This window comes from Macaca nemestrina, chromosome 10, assembly GCF_043159975.1.
Source record: "Macaca nemestrina isolate mMacNem1 chromosome 10, mMacNem.hap1, whole genome shotgun sequence".
NCBI classification, from domain to species: Eukaryota; Metazoa; Chordata; class Mammalia; order Primates; family Cercopithecidae; genus Macaca; species Macaca nemestrina.
In genome coordinates, this window is record NC_092134.1 from 38,617,950 (window position 1) to 38,627,998 (window position 10,049).

Genomic DNA, 10,049 nt, shown 5'->3' on the forward strand with positions numbered 1-10,049 from the left:
ATGCAGTCTTACTGATTTGACAGCAATTTTATATATAATTATTGAGGACTACACACCAATTGAAAAAACTGCCATTACTGTGATGTTTCTGAATACTTCCAAACAGCCATATATGTCTGCAATGCAGAGATTTATTAAATTGTAAACATTAAAAAAAATTTTTTTAACCCAATAATGATAACACATAGAGCAGACCAGAGCCCTCCCACAAAGCTAGCCAAACCCAACACAGATCAGACAGGCTTCAATTAATCCAAACTGTGAACATGAAATAAATGCTTATTGTTTTTTACACCTAAGCTCTGGGATGGTTTGTTACACAGCACTGTTGTGGCTTTTGCTATCTAATACAGTTGCAGCTCAACACCTATATCAAACCTTGTCTGATTTCACTATTGAATGTGGAAAAGACCAGATACTCGTTTCCCTAGCCTACCCAGCAGTTAATGATGACCACAAGACTCAGTACTTGGAAATAAGCCCTAAGGGGAATTCTGCTGCGGGGGTTTCTGGTAAACATTTTCTTTCCTAAAGAGTGGTATGTAAAGAGCTTCTCTCACTCTCCTGGCTTCATATACCCTACCTTCCTGAATTTTGTGTGACAGTGTGATGCTGGGAGACATTTGCTGCCATGAGGCAAATAAGTAACTGGATGAAAAGTCAACATTCTGAGGATGTTGGAGCAAAAAAATAAAGAGAGCCTAATTTCTTGGTTACATCTCCCTATCTTCCTTCATATTTCTTGGTTATGTAAGTAATAAATCCTAGTTGTTAGTTTTCCTATTACTTGCAGCTGACTTTTTTGTTGTTTTTTGGTAGATCTCCTCTGTAATCAACCGAACTTTCTAATACTACCTAACTCAGACAGCTTAAAAATGTTCATACTCTTTAATTCAATAAGTAGTTCCATTGCTATCAATTTAGCACAAGAAAGTAATCCAAGATATGGTCCAAGAATGTGTATCAAGGTATTATCTATAAGGAGAAAACTAGAAGATAATCTAAAAGTTCAGTATAAAAGAAGGATTAAATAAATACCAACAATATATTATACATCCATTAACCTCTATCTTTTTGGAGAATACTTAAGGATATGGAAAATGCTCATGTGTAATAAAAAAATTAATGTGTAAAACTGTGTGAGTTATGTCAGAGAAAATGGAAGAGTAAGGATCTCCAAAAATTCTCTCCACCATAAAAGCAACAAGAAGAAAGCTAGCACAATTGTCACCATTGACCGAGAATGTTGATTCAAGAAAAAGAGCTGAATTTCAATAAAAGAAGTGAGTTTTGTGACATTTTTATTTCCCTTATTCCCATCCTTTTCTTGCCGGTTCTGAAGTAGGGTTGAAAATCAACATCCCACAATTATGTTTGCATTTTTCCTTGTGTCACCTGGCCTTTTCTCTTCTCCTTTCAACCCTGTGCTTGCACTTCCCAAATAAAGTATCAATGCTCTAATCCTTGCCTGCTTCTGCTCTGCTTCTGCTCGGGCTAAGAAGAATGAATATACATTAAAACACTTGAATAAAACCTTCTCATATCTATAGTAGTAATTGTGGAATTGAGTGTCCTTTATTTTTTCTTTACTTCTTGGTGTTAGCTGTGTTTTTGTAATGAACATGTTTTTAAGAATTAGTTAAAAAAAAAAAAAACACCCAAAACAAAATGCATAAGCACTGGGTTCAGCATGCCTCTTCCAAGAGAATTATTTTTACTTATCCAGAAATTAGGCAGTTATCTAAACAGTCGTTTGGGTTACTGATATGGCTTGGATGCTTGTGCCTTCCAGACCTTATGCTGAAATGTAATCCCCAGTGTTGAAAGTGGGGCCTGGTAGGAGGTATTGGATCATGAGGGCTGATCCCTCATGGATGGTTTGGTGCCATCCCCATGATAATGAGCGAGTTCTCTCTCTGGTAGTTGACGTGAGAACTGATTGTTTAAAGAGCTTGGCATTTCCTATCACCCGCCACCTCTCTTGCTCCCTCTGTTGCTATGTGATGTGCCTGCTCCTTCTTTGCCTTCTGCCATGAGTAAAAACTCCTTGAGGCCTCACTGGAAGCTGAGCAGATGCTGGCACCATACTTCCTGTACATCCTTCAGAACTAAACCTCTTTTCTTCATAAATTGCCCAGCCTCAGGTATTTATAGCAACACAAGAACAGACTATTACAGGTACTATCTTTTGGCCCTTGCTGAGAATAGTCATTCATTCATGTATTCATTCAAGAAAAATACTTATTGAGTGCCTACTGTATGCTAGGAAACTAGGATCTATCAGTGGAGCAAACAACATCCTTGTTCTCAGAGAACTTACATTCTAATGGGGAGAATGTGACAATAACTGAATGAATGGAAAAGAGTCGGTCTGTGAGAAGTGATTTAAAGCAAAAAGCTGGGTAAGGGACTGTGAACAATGGAGGTGGTATGAGGTGCTATGTTAGCTATGGAATGACTGCTCTAACAGTGACTTTTGCATAGAGAACTAAATAAAGTGAAAGAAATAACCATGCAGACTTTTAGGGGGAAGAATACTTCAGGCAGAAAGAACAGCCAATGCAAAGGCCTAAGGCAGGACAGTGCTAGGCATGTCTGAGCAGGCATGTCCTTGACTTGTTTGGGGAATTGCAACGTCAGTGTGGCTGCAGCAGAGTGGTATGGTAGGGGTAGAGAGTGGTGAAAGAGGAGGTTGAGGGGTGGCAGAGGTCCAAGGATGCAGGGCCTAAAAGGCCTTGGTGAGGACTTTGGATCTGACCCTGAGTGAGACAGAAAGCCATTAGAGATTTTTTTGTTTGTTTTTAAATTTTGATACTATATATATAATTTAAATTTCCCTTTTCTTTTTCTTTTTCTTTTTTTTTTTTTTTTTTTTTTGAGACAGAGTCTTGCTCTGTCACCAGGCTGGAGTGCAGTGGCACAATCTCAGCTCACTGCAACCTCTGCCTCCCAGGTTCAAGCCATTCTCCTACCTCAGCCTCCTGAGTAGCTGGGACTACAGGCACAGACCACCACGCCCAGCTAATTTTTGTATTTTTAGTAGAGACGGGGTTTCACCGTGTTGGCCAGGATGGTCTCAATCTCTTGACCTGGTGATCCGCCTTCCTTGGCCTCCCGAAGTGCTGGGATTACAGGCGTGAACCACCATGCCTGACCAAATTTACCATTTTAATTATTTTAAGTATACAGTGTTCAGTTTAGTGCCATTAAGCACATTATTTTGCAACTATAACCACTATCCATCTCCAGAACTTTTTCATCATCCCAAAATGAAACTTTGTACCAATTCAACAATAACTCCCATTCTCCCCTCCAGGCAGCCCCTGGTAAATACTATGTTACTTTCAGCCTCTGTAAGTTTGACTATTCTAGGTACTTCACTCAAGTGGACTCATATACTATGTATCCTTTGATGTCTGGCTTATTTCACTTAATTTTTAAGGTTAATGTCTTCAAGGTATCAACCATGTGATAAAATGTGTCAGACTTTTATTGGAGGGTGTGATGGTTAATTTAGAGTGTCAACTTGACTAGATTAAGGAATACCTAGAGAACTGGCCACACATTGTTTTGGGGTGTGTCTTTGAGGATGTTTCTAGAGCAGATTGGCATGTGAGTCTCAGTGGACTAAGTCGGGAGGATCTGCCCTCAATGTGGATGGGCACCATCCAACTGGCTGAGGGACCAGATAGAACACAATCCTAGGAAAAGTGAATTTGTCTCTCATTCTCTCTCCTGGAGCTGGATACACTCTCCTCCTGCCTTTGGACATCAGAACCCCAGACTCTCTGGTCTTAGGATATTCCAGCACGTACATCAGCAGCCATTCCAGGTTCTCAGGCCTTCAGCCTTGGACTGAGAATTACACCATTGTCTTCCCTAGTTCTGAGGCTTTTAGACTTGGACTGAGTCACACTGCTGGCATCCCAGGGCCTCCAGCTTGCAGACCGTCTGTAGTGTAACTTAGCCTCTATAATAACATGAGCCAATTTTCATCATAAGTCCCCTCTCATGTATCTACATATATATATATCCCATTGCTCTGTCTCTCTGGAGAGCCCTAACTAATACAGAGGGTTTTGAGCTGAGGAGTAATGAGACTTTACTCACACTTCAGAGGGATAACTCTGGCTGCTCTGTGGGAAGAGACTGGAGGTGACCACAAAGGTGAAAGCACAAAGACCAATTAAAAGATCATGATTATAGTCCAGTTGAGAAATGAGAGTAGCCCGGACTAGGGTGGTAATGGTGGCAGTGAAGAGACACATTTCAGAGTCAAGATATATTTTTCAGGCAATGCTGACCAAATTTGCTAATGGATTGGATGTCAGGTATGAGAAAGAGTACAGACGAGGTTGATCCAAAGAGTTTGGCCTGACAGCTGTTAGAGTGGCATAGTAATTTACAGAAATGGCCAGAAATGCAAGCACAGTAGAGTTCAGTGGTGGGATGGGAGAAGGGTAAAAGCTCACTTCTGAACTGTGAAGTTTGGAACGATGATTAGTCAACCAGGTGGAGATATAGAATGGACAGTAGATCTATGATTCTAGAATTTAAGGGAGAAGAGAGAGGTTAGGACTTGAGATACAAAACCAGATACCATCGGCTCATAAAAGGTATTTCAAGCTCTGAATCTGGATGAGACTCCTCCCAGTACCTGAGTGCAAATCTAGACAAAAAGAGCCTGAGGATGAAGCTCTGGGACCCTCTGGTGCTCAGAAGCCAGGAAAATAAAGGAGATCCAGTATAAGAGATTGAGGATGAGGGACCAGTTCCTTAGGATCAGAACTATGAAAGGGGGTGTCCCAGAGGCCTAGGGCAGAGAATGTTTCAGGAAGAGAGATCACCAAGGAAGGTGAAGACTGGAAATGACCGTGAGAATTGCAACTTGAGGGTCTCCTGGGACCTTGTCAACAGTGATTTCTCATCACTATTCCACATCCCTGGGAGCTTATCTTCATTTTTTAAAAAAATAAATTAAAATTCTTTTCTTTTTCAGAGATGGGACCTGGCTATGTTACCCAGGCTGTTCACAGGCATGATCCCACTACTGATCAGCACAGGAGTTTTGATTTGCTCCATTGCTGACCTGGGCTGGTTCACCCCCTTAGGCAACCTGCTGGTCTCCCTTCCATTCCTGGGAGGTCACCATATTGATGCTGAAGTTAGTGCAGACACCAGATCGGCATAGCACACTACTGCCCAGAACTCCTGGGCTCAAGTGATCCTCCCGCCTCAGCCTCCCAAGTAGCTGGGACAACAGGCATGCACCACCATCCCCAGTTTTTCTTCATTCTTCTAGAGGAGCTTTGGAGGGAGTTAAAGAGAGTTATAAAATGTAAGTACAATTTTTTTTTTTTTTTTTTTGAGACAGAGTCTCGCTCTGTCACCCAGGCTGGAGTGCGGTGGCACAGTCTCGGCTCACTGGAAGCTCTGCCTCCCGGGTTCACGCCATTCTCCTGCCTCAGCCTCCCAAGTAGCTGGGACTACAGGCGCCCGCCACCACACCCAGCTAATTTTTTGTATTTTTAGTAGAGACAGTGACTCACCGTGTTAGCCAGGATGGTCTCGATCTCCTGACCTCGTGATCTGCCCACCTCGGCCTCCCAAAGTGCTGGGATTACAGGCATGAGCCACGGCGCCCGGCCAAATGTAAGTACTATTTATCCAATAAGTGCCATCTCCCAGAGTCCTCCCAACCTCTTCCTGCTCTGAGTCATGTGAGTCCTTGCTGCTGAAGTCACTGGCTATGCTGATCCTTGAAGTCACTTAGCTTCTCTTTGAGCTTCTCACCACCTTTGGATCACAAACACTCCAGGATTTTCAGAGCTTGTTCCTGTGGTCCCCATCCTGTTGTTTTGGGTTTATCTCCTTGTCTTGTCAAGTCTGACTTTGTACAAAAATTTTCCACTTATCATGCTCCTGGCTCTGTCTTCTTGACCAGACTGTTTGCATCCATTAAATTTTTTTCCCTCTCTTCACTGCTGACCACATCTCTCCTCATCATATAAATTGTAGCTTTACGTTAATCTCTATTTCTTGCCACCTGCTGCTGAACTGAAAATGTCTGTTCATTATTCTGTGAAAATTTTGAGTGTCGGCTGTACAGAGCTATGTTATCAATGCCTCATAGTATACCAATAATTATGACATGGCTGTTGTCTTCATATTTCCTCCAAAGTAATTGGGAGAGAAAAAAAAAAAAAACTAAAGATGTAAAATGAGAAGTAATAAAACTAGGCAATAAATCTTATTTTCCAAAAATTGCTGTCAAGTCATACTGGTACCAGATGGAAGCCAGGGAAGATGACGTTTGAGCTAGGACATTGAAAGATGAGAAGGATTTAAATAGTAGAAAGGAAAGGGGTGGGCAGTCCAGGAGTAGGAAAGATATGTAAAGCTTTGATGATAGGGAGGTACAAGGAAAGGTAGACTTGCTTCAGATAATGGAATATGAAGCACTAAGTGCCATGAATTTAATGGTGGGTGCTCTATAGGTTTTGAATAACGTAGAAGCAGTGTTGGAAAGAAGAGCTTGGAAGCTTTGGTTGATATGAAGAATTTGAAGACAAAGAGACTGGTAAAAGGACTGAGGCAGTAGTCCAGCTTTCATGGGGTAAGAGCCTGAGCTTCAAACTGGGGCAGAACAAGAGCACCCTTTTCCTGAGAGTTCCAGCAATGGATTTCTCATTGGCCCAGGTTTGGTCATGATCCCGCCCCTGAACAAATCTCCAATGGGCATGAATATGTGGTGATTTGGTTGGCTGGGCCCTGGATCTAGTGGTGGGGCCAGCTCCGCCCAAGCATGGTTAGAGAGGGAAAGGGGTGGCCCAAAGGAAAATCAAGACAGTGTTCCCAGAAGGGAGAATAGATGCTGGGAACATTAAAGCAGTCCTCCTCGCCATCTTCCATTCTTGGAGTGGCTAACCCGCCACTCCACTGAAACTGTTCTCACCAAGATCATCTCCTAGTTTACAAAATCACAAGACATTTTCAGGCCTTATCATAACCTGACTTCTCTGCCCATCTGATACTGTTCGACCCTGTACATGTTAGTATTTTCCAAGATTCTATTTTCAGTTTTGTCTCTTCTTACTCTCCTCATTTTCTCCCTTCCTGGCTTTTTCAAGAATTGATATACTTTCCCCTCTCATCTACCATGGACATACCTCTATTGTTGCACATCTTACTCTGTATTGTGATTATATGTGTATATATCAGGGACCATTATGTATCTTTGTAGCTCTAGCTCCTGGCACTTATTGGGAGTAGACTTAATGACTAAATAGAAATGAGGTATGCTGGCAGCAAGGGTGAATGAAGAGACAAAGATGATGTCATGATTTTGAACCTGGGATCCATGACCAGAAATAGAGAAGTCAGTTTCGGAGAAAAGAGAATGAGTTTAACTTTAGATGTGTTATGTCAGGAATAGTTAGGACACCAAACAGAAAAGCCAAGTGGAGACAGTTATTGTGCTAGAAGCCTATTAGACTATAAGTTTCACGGATATAGAGACCTTGCATATCTTGTCCTCGCTTTTAGAACATGGTACAAAGTAGGTGCTCAGTAAATGTTTGTTGAATTACTGAAATAAGCATACTCTGCAATCAACACAACACATTTGCAGATCTGACACTATCTACCTGAGATGGCATCAGGTCCCACGGATTGAGGGCTTAGTCCCACAAGATCATCCCCCACTTCAGATGCCAGTTGCAGGCCTCTGACTGTGACCTGTGCTTTAGACTGGGTGGCTATAAATTGGGGTTCCTACAGCCCCCTCCTAGGGTTCAACTGAATTGCTAGAGCTGCTCATAGAACTCAAGGAAATGCTTACTTACTAATATGGTTTGGCTGTGTACCCCACCCAAATCTCATTTTGAATTGTCACTTCTATAATCCCCATGTGTGGTAGGAGGGACCTGGTGCAAGGGAATTGAATCATGGGGGCAGGTCTTTCTCATGCTGTTCTCATGATGTGAATAAGACTCTTGAGATCTGATGGTTTTATAAAGGGGAGCTCTCCTGCACACACTCTCTTGCCTGCTGCCATGTAAGATGTGTCCTCGCCCATCCTTCGCCTTCTGTCATGATTGTGAGGCCTCCCCAGCCATGTGGAACTGTGAGTCCATTAAACCTCTTTTTCTTTATAAATCAGCCAGTCTTGGGTATGTCTTTATTAGCAGCGTGAGAATAGACAAATACACTTACATTTCTCAGTTTATTATGAAGGATATTGCAAAGGGTACAGATGAACAGCCAGATGGAAGAGTTGCATAGGAGAACTTATGGGGGAAGGGGCACGGAACTTCCATGCCCTCTCCAGGAACCTCCTCATGCTTAGCTATCTGGAAGCTCATCTGAAACCTGTCCTTTTGGGTTTTTATGGAGGCTTCATTACACAGGCATGATTGATTACATTATCGGCTATTGGCGATCAACTCAACCTTCAGCCACTTTCTGGAAGTCAGGATGTAAGGTTGAAAGTTCCAACCTTTTATTCATGCCTTGGTTTTTCTGGTGACCAGCCCTCATCCTGAAGCCATCTTATTATACAAAAGACACTGTTATCATTCTGGAGATTTCAAGGATTTTAGAAGCTGGATGAAGACCAAATAGATACTTCACAATATCACACAAATAAAGCCATGTGAGTGGCTGAGATTTCTATGAGTGGGCACAGGGTGAGGTAGGCCTGACCCCAGAAGTTTCTCACATTTAAGAGAAAGGATGGAGACAAGATGTGCCTGGGCCGTTACAGGCAGCCACTTCTTCAACAAACAAGAAGGGAAGGCTTTCCATGGGCTTCTTATTTATTAGCAGAGGAACCTCCCTTAGAACCCCTGTATCAGATTTCTCCAAATTCCATTGCCTGGAATTAGGTCACATGCCCATGCTGGGCTGCAGGAGAGGTGGAGAAAGCAAATATGTGGCATTTTCAGACTCTATAATGGGAGTTTGATTTTGACAGCAAGGAAGAAAAAAGAAGGTACAGGATGGGTAAAAGATTTTTTCTGCCTCCCAGAGAGCAGTGAAATTTTAAATGAGGAGAAGGCCATACAGAGTTTTTAAAAATACCCACTTACTTTGGGAACATTCTTGCAGGTTCAAAAGGTTCTTCCAAATTATTTCTTCTGGCACATTAAACAATGTGCAAATGACCTGGGAGAAAATACATTTCCTCTCCCAGGCCCTCCTGTTTACATCCTCTCATCCTCAGCATTGGGGTCTTAGTTTGAACCCTTAAAGCAATACTCTGCTATTTATTTGTTCTCCTCCAGGTCAGGGAGAAGGTTGAATTTAAATAACTCCAGTTCGGAGCGGTGGCACACCATAGGGAAAGTTGACTTTGAGATTTGCCAGATGGGTCAAGCCTATTTGCAGCCTTAAAAAGGCCTGAAATCACAGCCCTGACACAAAGCTGCAGGAAGCAGAAAGTGACAAGCTTCCTCTCCAAAAACTGCATCAAGTAAAATGTTATAACAAAAGAATTCATTTTCCTATTCCTTATCCTAGACTGCATTTGGGCCTAGACTCCAGTTCCTTGGGGGACACATCATAGCTGTGCCAGATGGGAAAGGGAGGGAGCCCATGATTTTTTTAATGCTATATTTATGAACTGAAGAAATATGTGACAATAGCTAGAAAAGGAAAAAGTACAGGCAGTAGGAAGTCACTGGGAAACTGCTGGCACGGCCAACAGGTATATGAAAAAATGCTCAGTATCACGAATCATCAGGCACTGCAGATTAAAACCATACTTCGCACCTCTTAGAATGGCTATTATCAAAAAGACAAAAGAAAACAAGTGTTGGAGAAAAGGTAACCCTTGTACACTGTCAGTGGGAATGTAAATTAGTACAACCATTGTGGAAAATAGTATGGGGGTTCCTGAAAAAAATTAAAAATAGAACTACTATGTGATTCCAGCAATCTCACTTTTGAGTACATATCCAAAGGAAGTGAAATCAATATGTCCAAGAGATATCTCCCATATTCATTGACGCACTATTCACAATAGCCACGATGTATGGAAATGACCTAAG